Below are 12,446 nucleotides of genomic sequence, written 5' to 3' on the forward strand. Positions count from 1 at the left end.
GGGTTTTTTTTATGTACAATATCATGTCATCTGCAAACAGTGAGAGTTTAACTTCTTCTTTACCAATCTGGATTCCTTATATTTCTTTGTTTTGTCTAATTGCTGTGGCTAGGACCTCCAGTACTATGTTGAATAACAGTGGGAACAGTGGGCATCCCTGTCTTGTTCCCGATCACAGAGGAAAAGCATTCAGCTTCTCGCTGTTCAGTATGATGTTGGCTGTGGGTTTATCATATGTGACCTTTATTATGTTGAGGTACTTGCCTTCTATACCCATTTTGTTGAGAGTTTTTATCATGAATGGATGTCGAATTTTGTCAAATGCTGTTTCAGCATCTATGGAGATGATTATGTGGTTTTTGTCTTTCTTTTTGTTGATGTGGTGGATGATGTTGATGGATTTTCAAATGTACCATCCTTGCATCCCTGGGATGAATCCCATTTGGTCATGGTGTATGATCCTTTTGATGTATTTTTGAATTCTTTTTGCTAATACTTTGTTGAGTATTTTTGCATCTATATTCTTCAGGGATATTGGTCTGTAGTTTTCTTTTTTGGTGGGGTCTTTCACTGGTTTCGGTATTAGGGTGATGTTGGCATCATAGAATGAGTTTGGGAGTATTCTCTCCTCTTCTAATTTTTGGAAAACTTTAAGGGGAATGGGTATTATGTCTTCTCTATATGTCTGATAAAATTCTGAGGCAAATCCATCTGGCCCGGGGTTTTTGTTCTTTGGTAGTATTTTGATTACCGCTTCATTTTGTTGCTGGTAATTGGTCTGTTTATATTTTCTGTTTCTTTCTGGGTCAGTCTTGGAATGTTGTATTTTTCTAGGAAGTTGTCCATTTCTCCTAGGTTTCCCAGCTTGTTAGCATATAGGTTTTTGTAGTACTCTGTAATAATTCTTTGTATATCTCTGGGGTCCTTCATGATTTTTCCTTTCTCATTTCTGATTCTGTTGATTTGTGTTGAGTTTCTTTTCCACTTAATAAGTCTGGCTAGAGGCTTATCTATTTTGTTTATTTTTTTCGAAGAACCAGCTCTTGGTTTCATTGATTTTTGCTATTGTTTTATTCTTCTCAGTTTTATTTATTTATTCTCTGATCTTTATTATGTCCCTCCTTCTGCTGACCTTAGGCCTCATTTGTTTTTCTTTTTCCAATTTCAATAATTGTGACGTTAGTCCATTCATTTGGGATTGTTCTTCTTTCTTTAAATATGCCTGGATTGCTATATACTTTCCTCTTAAGACTGCTTTTGCTGTATCCCACAGTAGTTGGGGCTTTGTGTTTTTATTGTCGTTTGTTTCCATATATTTCTGGATCTCCATTTTGATTTGGTCATTGATCCATTGATTATTTAGAAGCGTGTTGTTAAGCCTACATGTGTTTGTGAGCCTTTATGCTTTCTTTGTACAGTTTATTTCTATTTTTATGCCTTTGTGGTCTGAAAAGTTGGTTGGTAGGATTTCAATCTTTTGGAATTTACTGAGGCTCTTTTTGTGGCCTAGTATGTGGTCTATTCTGGAGAATGTTCCATGTGCACTTGAGAAGAATGTGTATCCTGTTGCTTTTGGATGTAGAGTTCTGTAGATGTCTATTAGGTCCATGTTCTAGTGTGTTGTTCATGCCTCTGTGTCCTTACTTATTTTCTGTCTGGTGGATCTGTCCTTTGGAGTGAGTGGTGTGTTGTAGTCTCTCAGAATGAATGCATTGCATTCTATTTCCTCCTTTAATTCTGTTAGTATTTGTTTCACATATGTCATTGCTCCTCTATTGGGTGCATATATATTTATAATGGTTATATCCTCTTGTTGGACTGAGCCCTTTATCATTACATAATGTCCTTCTTTATATTTTGTTACTTTCTTTATGTTGAAGTCTATTTTGTCTGATACTAGTATTGCAACACCTGCTTTTTTCTCTCTGCTGTTTTCATGAAATAACTTTTTCCATCCCTTGACTTTAAGTCTGTGTGTGTCTTTGGGTTTGAGGTGAGTCTCTTGTAAGCAGCATATGGATGGGTCTTGCTTTTTGATCCATTCTATTACTCTGTGTCTTTTGATTGGTGCATACAGTCCATTTACATTTAGGGTGATTATTGAAAGGTATGTACTTATTGCTATTGCAGGCTTTAAGTTTGTGACTATCAAAGGTTCAAGGTTAGCTTCTTTAGTATCTTACTGTCTGACTTAACTTGCTTATTGACCCATTATAAACACATTCTGATGATTCTTTATTTCTCTCCCTTCTTATTCCTCCTCCTCCATTCTTCGTATGTTGGGTGTTTTGTTCTGTGCTCTTTTTAGGAGTGCTCCCATCTAGAGCAGTCCCTTTAAGATGCCCTGTAGAGGAGGTTTGTGGGAGTCAAATTCCCTCAACTTTTGCTTGTCTGGGAATTGCTTAATCCCTCCTTCATATTTAAATGATAATCGTGCTGGATATAGTAATCTTGGTTCGAGGCCCTTCTGTTTCATTGCATTAAGTATATCGTGCCATTCTTTTCTGGCCTATAGTGTTTCTGTTGAGAAGTCTGATGTAGCCTGATGGATTTTTCTTTGTAGGTGACCTTTTCTTCTCTCTCTGGCTTTCTTTAATACTTTGTCCTTGTCTTTGATCTTTGCCATTTTAATTATTATGTGTCTTGGTGTTGCCCTCCTTGGATCCCTTGTCATGGGAGTTCTGTGTTCCTCTGTGGTCTGAGAGGCAATTTCCTCCACTGGTTTGGGGAAGTTTTCAGCAATTATTTCTTCAAAGCACTTTCTATCCCTTTTCCTCTCTCTTCTTCTTCTGGTACCCCTATAATGTGGATATTGTTCTGTTTTGATTGGTCACTCAGCTCTCTTAAGATTTTTTAATACCTGGAGATCCTTTTATCTCTCTCTGCATCAGCTTCTCTGCATTCCTGTTCTCTGTTTTCTAGTCCATTAATGGTCTGTTGCATCTCGTCCATTCTGCTTTGAAGTCCTTCCAGAGCTTGTTTTATTTCTGTATTCTCCCTCCTTAGTTCTTGCATATTTCTCTGCAAGTCCATCAGCATGGTTATGACTTTTGTTTTGAATTCTTTTTCAGGATGACTGGTTAAATCTATCTCCCCAGGTTCCTTCTCAGGGGAAGATGTAGAAGATGTCGAAGCTGTCTGGTTTAGTCTTGCCTGGATCAAATTTTTTTGCCTTTTCATGTTGATAGGTGCAGTGGTGAACTATTGACTTTCTGTCAGCTGGGAGAGCCAAGGCTTTCCACTTGCTCCTGGCCTTTATTTACTGGGACAACTGCGACCCCTAGTGGCTTGTGTTAGGCAATTGCGTGTAGACTGGGTCTCTGTATCTTGCCCAACCCATATGTATTAAGTTCCCTTGCTGTGGGCATGGCCAACCTCAGGCTGCTTCTCTGCTATGGCGCAGCCCTGTACGGGTAATGGATGGGGGGCTGTTTGGCTGTTTACCTCCGTGAGGGGTCTCAGAGCTGTTGCCCAGGGGGTTAGTGTGCCCAGAGTTCCCTGTAATTTCCACCTGCTGGACTGTGACCCAGGATGCTTCTGTCCAACTGTGGCATCCCTGTCCCTTTAAGACTTTCAAAAAGCACTCACTTTTCTTTGTCACAGGGGTGCCGGCTTCGGGACCTGCTTAAAGGTCTTGCTGTCCTGTTTCCCTAGTTTCCAGCACTCCACGCATGCACTGTGTCTGCACTCTGGTCTGGATGGCTGGGGCTGGGTGTTTAGCAGTCTTGGGCTCCCTCTCCCTCCCTGCTCTGACTCCTCTCCTCCCGCCGGGAGGTGGGGTGAGTGGCGCTCAGTTCCCACTGGGCCGGGGTTTGTATCTTACCCCTTTCACCAGGCGCTGAGTTCTCGCAGGTGTGGATGTAGTCTGGCTTTTTTCCTGTGTCTTCTGGTATCTCTTTTAGGATTAGTTGTATTTGTTGTATTTTCAAAAATATGTATGTTTTTGGAAGGAGATTCCCACTGTCCTACTCATGCCGCCATCTTGGCTCTGCCTCTAGTTGATATAAAATCTTATATTGGTTTCCTATGTACAACATAGTGACTGGACAATTTGCATATGTTATAAATGCTCACCACGGTGTCGTTACCATCTGCTACCAAACAAAAATATTACAATATTATTGGCTATATTCCTGTTCTTAGTGTTTTATTTAACATTTTCCCCTCTGGTCCTTCTGACTCCTTCAATAATCCCTTACAGGTTTGCTTCCAATCAGCTAGTGTATCAAGAACTCACTACTCTAATGGCTGCCATGGTGTGGCTGTGCCACTCATGGTTTGTAAGGTTTTCCATTGTCTTTATCACTACATTGCTATTACATCAAAGATACAAATATATTTTATAATTGTTGAGTTTAAACTCTGATTTTATCCAGGAGCAGTTTTGTCTCCCAGGGATCACTGAAGTGTGTTTGGAGAAATATTTGGCTGTCATACTGGAGGTGAGCGGGACCAGGGATGCTGAAAATATCCTACAATGCACAGGACAGACCCCCAACAGAGAAGGTTCTGCCCTAAACACTCAACAGCACTGTGATGGGCAAGCCCTGTGTTAAATAATACCTATGAGTCTCATATTTATACCATTCTTCAGATTGTCTCCCCAGCCTGTAGCACTTGACCATTCTGCCAGCAAAAGGAGAGAGGACCCTTCTGCTGCCCACCCTTCTGCAACCCCAATCAGTGTGGCAGTTCTTTAAGTTACATCCCAAGTTAATTGGGGTCTAAGATATTATTTGTTATTTTCTCAACTATTACTGAGTTTGGTCAATGATTCGTATTTATGATCTCCACTTTGCATTGACTGCTATTATGCCCGTGTATTAGATGCATATTATTCTACCATTACCAGCCTTTCAAATGTTTTGTTTTATACTTTTCCTTTAACATTTTTATTCCTGCTTTACAGAAGTGGATCAAATTTCTTTTTTTCTCCTCTAAATCAATGGAATTTATTTATTAATTTTTATTGAGGAATGTACAATAAAATGCCCATCTTAGTGTAGAACTCAATGTATTTGACATATGTATACACTCATGTAACCACTACCCAGATTAAGATATCAAACATTCTCACTGATTTTCCCCTTCACCTATTTCATGCACCCTCCCACTCCCCTCTTCCAAGACAACCACCAGCCTGTTGTCAGTGTCTATGAGTCTATTTCTGTTTTGCTTGTTCATTTATTTATTTTTTATATTCCACATGTAAGTGAAATCATGTGGTACCAAATTATTTTTTTAATTATTATTTTTCAACTATTTTGGAGGGATATTTTGGACATAAAAATGTATTAAACTTCACTTAAATAGGTCTATCTTTATAATTCTGAGTTTCTTGCCTTACTAAGATTCTATGATGCAGCCATAGAGTTTAATATTTCATTTTATAGATGTTCACCTAAGAAGTACTGGTTACTCTTATATTGTGAAAGCACACAGAATACAAAAACGTCTGTTTGCTCGATAGAAAAATACCCAATTTTTGTTGTCCTTTGTATATGTTCTTTCATCAATTATTGGATTATTTTCTCTGCTCATCTTTCTCTTGGGTTGTTCAATTTGTAAGTTGTTTCATACCATAAATTAATCACAACATTTGTCTTATGGAAAAAATGTTTTTTCTCCTTACTTTATTCACTTGGCAACCAGAGCACGTGAACCAAGGATGTGTTCCCTTCCTCACAGTCTACCAGGGGCCACCTGAACTTATTAGGTCTTCATTGTTCATGTCCATTACCTCCTCTATCCCTCTATGTGTATTGAACAGATGGTTTATGTTTCTTTAAATACAGGTCAGAAAATGGACATATCAACATGGAAACCCAATTTAACTTCCATGGGATAGCAATTTCTGTGTATGATTTGTAAATTCTTTAGGAGACAGATACCAGAATTCAGCAGAAAAGTTTTATCCACTTAGAGCCTAAATGGTGTGGGAGAGCGAGGATATATAAAAAAACACCCTGAGGCCTAGGTGCCTAGTCGTAGGGTGTGTGTGTGTGTGTGTGTGTGTGTATGTGTGTGTGTGTGTGTGTGTGTGTGTGTGTGTGTGTGTGTGTGTGGTTGTGCTTTGTACCTGAGAACAGCCCTCAGAACATTGTACCTGATCCCATATATTCCAAGGTGACTTCTATAATTCAGGGTTCAGAACTCAATGAAGAGAAAGTACTTGGGAAGGGATCTTTTCCAAATCCAGGATGACTTTACAACAAGATTAATAAGGTCAAAATTTACCTTGTGTCGACAAACGACTCCTTGTGTTGTGAAGACTCAGCAGCTGGGAGCCACCTCATCTTCATCATCCCATGACAGTATCACTCATCGCTCTCTGCCTTGCCCCAACTCCCTCAACACAGGACCATATTGAGCCTTGATTATCTAAAACAAATGACTTCCTCAGGACCTTTGCACTGTCTGCTCCCTCTGCCAGGTACACTCCCAGATAATGTGTGTCTCCTTCTCACTTTTCTTTGAGGTGTCTGTTAACCTGTCTCCGTGTTGCAGGTCCTTGATGAACCCCCAATAAAATATAACACCCCTTTCCACTTTAATTTATACATGCTTTCCTTTTCTTCATAGCACCTGCAACATCTGATAGGTGGCATTATTATTTTTATTTGTTTACTCCTTCTCCATTACTATAATGCAAGCGGTTTTATTTTTTCAACAACTCATATCCAGACAGTGCTTAAAATGTGGTGTGTATTCTATGTCTATTCCTCAGATAAATGAAAGATACTCTTAATAAAATAGTAGCACACATTATACTTGAAGAACAGTTGGACAATGGGAAAGGAATTCCTATAGAAGTGGTACTAGGGAGGCCCAAAGTGTATCATCCAAATATCAAATATGGAAATGAATTTCTTTACTATTAAATATATGTATAATATTTATGCTAGGTTACCAATACTTACATGTGTGAATATTAATCATTTATTTATTTTCTATTTTCTGGTAGTCCCCTCCACAACATGTACCAAATAAATCATACACAGATTTGAGAATTTCTTCTTCTGGGGTTTTCTGAGGAACAACAACATCAGCCCATTTTGGAGGCTTTGCTTCTACATGTACCTGATCACTGTGTTTGGGAACCTGCTCATCATCCTGACTGCCAGCTCAGACTCCACCTGAACATACTACATACTCATGTACTTCTTTCTCTGCAGCATTCTTGGTCTCAACCTACTAGGGAACAGTTGCAGGTCCCCCCTATGGTGACCACAGATCTTCACACTTTGTCAGTGTCACCTGGGGCTAATCACCCTTGGCTGAGAACCACTGGCCAAAGTATGAGAACTGGAAATATTTTGGGGGAGCTCCAATCAAAGTTCATGGTGTTCTAGTTCATAACTTGAAGCAGCTCATGTCACCATTTTGAACTCCATTTATGTAAATGTAGAATGAGGTTCATAATAACACAGAGTTCAGAGGAAGAATTTTTATAAAAATGAAATGACAATCTATGTGATTCTAAATATAGTGCAAAGTACATAAAAAGATATAATACATCTTATAATTAGTTAACATTTATAAAAGATGGACTAAATGACAACTCAAACTGCTACAAGCATGAATCTCCTACTTGATTTTTTAAAGAACATCATGAAACCAAGAATGATATAACCCAAGGTTTTTGGAGCAAAGCAACATACCTCTCTCCCTTGTTGAAGATGGGAATAGAAATGTTCTACTGTGAGATGTTCCTTGTCACAGAACAATACTTTCAAGATCCATGGGACCTAGTCAAGAAAGGTTCCTCAGTTTTTGATTTGGAGAGAAGGTTAACTCAAGACTGGGATAAGGTACAAGATAGACCACATTAAGGAAGGAGAGTTCAAGAGAAGGAGTTTTAAAAACTGGATTCACTTAACTTTATTTTGTTTTCTGGGAACAGAGAATCAGTAGGAGAAACTTTCCATTCTGTCCAGAGCAGTGTCCCACAGGGAAATCATGTGTTCAGAGGTGGGAGTAACAATGGAAACTGTACCTAAGGAGTGGATAAGGAACTGTACTATTTCCTCAGCTGCAGACTCTCAGCCTGTCCACCTTGGACTGGACAGGTGATTAGCTATATTTTTACAGAGAACAATCACCTCATGCCTTTTGTGGGACTCTCTTTTTTTGTATTCAACTAAAGGGCATGTGTTTTCCATATGTTTGGCATATATTTTTCATAAGCATTATTGAGTACATTTATGTTTATATAGGATTAAATTATATTTACATACTGTTTCCATCACTGTGAATGGTAAAGTAAACATCCCTATTCTTTTCTTCTTATGCTTTTGCTCATTTACTCTTGTATTAGAGACCCATGCAGAAGTGAATGACTTATTTTGTTATAATTTCTTTCAGATATTAGTCTGACTATATTAGATTATTATTCAATTTTGTTTCTATTAGAAGGTTCCAAACCAATAGACGTATATCCTATGATGCAATAGCAGTTCTCAGCATCATCAGTATTCACATGAAAACAATTGTGTTTAGTATGTATGAAGGGTGTGATAAGGAGAATTATTTTGCAATTATTTCATTACTTAGGCTCTTCTTTATAAAATATAGCTAATCACAGGGCATTAAATGGTGAAATAAGTAAAATTAGATATTAAATAATATGGTAATGTGCATAAAAAGCAAATATTACTACCAGAGATGCAGAAGAAATTCCAGTACTGAAAAGCAATGAGGATAACACAATGTGACCTACTAATAAAGTTGACCATACAGAATTTATTTACATGAATCTATTATACTTAACATAATTTTGTTTTCCTTACCACTGCTTTTATCTAATAAATTTTCATTTCTTAATATTTGTGTCTATATGAATGCACACCTTTGTGAAAACACACCAGTGAACTAAGCAGGTTAGGTGCCTGCTCACTGGGTTCATACATTATGTTGGAGAAGAAACAATTAGATAAGTATTTATATGATGTAATATCATTAAGGATAAATTATACAAATAAATGGGCTAGATTGTCATAGACTATGCATGCAGGATTTTATAGGGTGTGATCTGGGAAGCTTATTGAATGTTGACAAGGAACAGAACCAGAACTAGAGTGTGTCTATTGGAAGCATCATTAGAGATTAAATCCCAAAGCCCAAGAATAACAAAGGAGAGAAGCGACCAAAAAAATTGAGGGAAGAGGTGGCTCATCCACTGTTGGACCACATAAACCCACATGTGGTCAAATCAACAAGGAATAGGTACAGTTGTAGCACCTAGGTCAGAGTCTGAGGTGGACATCACGATGGGCCAAGTGGCAGGCAGCATGTGGTCTCTTGAGTCTGAGGTCATGTCAGCACCCATGCAGGCTGCCTGTCTTCCCTGTACCTACCCATTCTGGCTCTCCATTCACATTGCTCTTCCCCTATTAACAGGAGTTGTCATCTTTTAAAGTCATATTTTCTTATTGCCCTGGATTTCAAGCTTTTTCACTGTGTCCCACAGTAAATCTGTCCCTAATATTTTGGTGCATGTGTGCACATGCAAACATGCAAATACACACACACACAACATGAACAAAGAGAATAACCACCAGTAATAACCATTCCTGTATAAACAGGAAGGAGCTATGATAAATGTTTGACATAAATGGATTGACTAAATCTACTGACCACCTTAGAAGGATGACTACTACCGCCCCACTATTTGGGTGAGGATATTAACATGTCTGATGAATTGGTTGTCTCTCCCAATTCAAAGTCCTAATGCAGCAGATCCAAAATTCAGAACATGGTTAGTGATTCCAAAATTTGCATTTAATGCAATTTAGAAATGTCTTGTTCCATTTCATCTTTATAGATTCCCACTGATTTCAAATATATGTAAGAATAACCCCTCCATCCATTCCTTTTGTACCTGATTCCCCCCATACCATTGTAATGGTAACATTTTCTCCATGTTAGTAATGCCCATGTGTGTCAAAATTAATCATGTTATTTTTCTTAATCCTAGTCATCACCAGAACCACATGGGACCAGGCAATGATACACAGACTTCAGTTTCTTCTTCTGGGACTTTCAGAGGAACCATCACTTCAGCTCCTCTTATTTGGGCTTCTCCTCTCGAGGTACCTGATCACTGTGTTTGGGAATCTGCTCATCAGCCCAGCTGTCAGCTCAGACTCCCACCTGCACACACCCATGTATTTCTTTCTCTCCAACCTGTCCTTTGTGGACATCTGCTTTACCTCCACCACCATCCTCAAGATGTCTGTGAAAATAAAGACCAAGAGAAAACTCATAATCTATGAAGGATGCGTCAGTAAGATGTGTTTTTCCATAATCTTTGGGATTTTGGACAACTTCCTTCTGGCTGTAACTGTCTATGACCAGTATGTGGCCATCTGCCATCCCCTATACTACATGGTCATCATGAACCCCCAGCTCTGTGGACTGCTGTTTTGGTGTCCTGGATCATAAGTGTCCTGAGTTCCTTGTTACTGAGTTTATTGGTGTCATGACTTCCCTTCTGCAGAGTCTTCAAAATCTACCATTTTTTATGTGTGAACTCAGTCAAGAGGTTCTACTTGCCTGTTCTGACACCTGTCTTAATTGCATGGTGATGTATCTGATACCTGGGCTTCTGGCTGTTTGTTCCCTCACTGGGATTCTTTACACTTACTCTAAGATAGTATCCTCCATATGTGGAATTTCATCATCTTGGGAAATCATAAAGCATATTCCACATGTGAATCTCACATCTCTATTATCTCCTGATTTTAGAGTACAAGCCGAGAAGTGTACATTAGTTCTCCTGGTACCCATAGCTCACGCTCAAGTGCAGCGGTATCAGTGATGTGCACTGTGGTCACACCCATGCTGCACCCCATTAGCTACAGAGTCAGCAAAAAATACATAAAGAGGGCTCTGAGAAGACTCTTTGTAAAGGAAACAAAGGGCCAGCTGCCCTAGGACTGAAGAAGTGCCCATGATTGCTGATGTCAAAGCCTTGGAGTCAAAAAGTGTGATTATTTAATCTGTGAATATAGTATTGTCCTTTCTATTTATTTCATGAATTTCCATTTCTTTGACTTCCACTCATTTACTGTTTATGTAACTCAATTTATTAGCTTTCTGCTCTCTCTGATATCCCAGAGCTTTTCCTGTGTTGTTTTACTTTATCACATTTCCTTCCAATGGTATATCAGAAATATTTTATAGCTCTCATTTATCTAATAATACATAGAGATTTTCAAATAATTTTTCTGAAGTGACACATCATATGAAGTAATTTTTCATTTGTTTTACTAAAAGAATCCTCATGAGTGGAACTACTCCTAATGAATAAACTACACCTGATGACCAAGGCTTCCTAGATGACATTTTTGCATTCCCCAGGTTAAAGGGGCAACTCCTACCACTGCTCAGCATAAATCTGCTACCTGTGCTCTAGAGCTTACATCAATTAATGCACCACTAGATACTTAACATTCTAATTAATGTACTGGAGTATAATTGCATATTATAAACTGCACATATTTCAAATGTAAAATATGTTAAATTAAGGAACCCATATAAAAATGATAGAACATATGGCATATTCCTATTTGTGTGTCAGGCAAGAAAGTCTAGAATTTATAAGGGTTTTTTAGAATTATTAAAATTTTAAGCTCCCTGGAAACTCCAAGATGGCAGCATGAGTAGAACAGCAGAAACCTTCTCCCAAAACCACAAAAACACATATATTTTTGAAAATACAACAAAGACAACTCTTCCTAAAAGGGAGACCAGAAGACACAGGACAACATCCAGACCACATCCACACCTACGAGAACCCAGCACCTCGTGAAGGGGGTACCCACTAAAAGCAGTTAAAGGAAACATGAAGGAGCACAGAGTAAAACAACCAACATATAAAGAATGGAGGAGGAGGAATAAGAAGAAGAGAAGAAAAGAATCTCCAGGCAGTGTATGTAACAGCTCAATAAGCGAGCTAAGTTAGGCAGTAAGATAATAAAGAAGCTAACCTTGAACCACTGGTAACCACAAATCTAAAGCCTGCAATGGCAAAAAGTACATATCTTTCAATAGTCACCCTAAATGTAAATGGACTGAATGCACCAATCAAAAGACACAGAGTAACATAATAGATAAAAAAGCAAGTCCCATCTATATGCTGCTTACAAGAAACTCACCTCAAACCCAAAGACATGCAAAGACTAAAAGTCAAGGGAAGGAAAAACATATTTCAGACAAACAACAGACAGAAGAAGCAGGAGTTGCACTACTAGTATCAGACAAAATAGACTTCAAAACAAAGAAAGTAACAAGAGATAAAGAAGGACACTACATAATGATAAAGGGCTCAGTCCAACAAGAGGACATAACCATTCTAAATATATATGCACCCAACACGAGCACCAGCATATGTGGAACAAATACTAACAGAACAAAAGTTTGAAGTAGAATGCAATGCACTCATT

At 38.4% G+C, this 12,446-nt stretch overlaps 1 pseudogene; it reads left to right on the forward strand.

The window, feature by feature from the left end:
- The window catches only part of LOC118920068 (olfactory receptor 7A10-like), a 29,089-nt pseudogene extending 18,154 nt beyond the window's left edge, over positions 1-10,935 (forward strand).
- The last annotated feature ends 1,511 nt before the right edge of the window (positions 10,936-12,446 follow it).

The sequence above is a fragment of the Manis pentadactyla genome, chromosome 12, assembly GCF_030020395.1.
Source record: "Manis pentadactyla isolate mManPen7 chromosome 12, mManPen7.hap1, whole genome shotgun sequence".
In the NCBI taxonomy this organism is placed as follows: Eukaryota; Metazoa; Chordata; class Mammalia; order Pholidota; family Manidae; genus Manis; species Manis pentadactyla.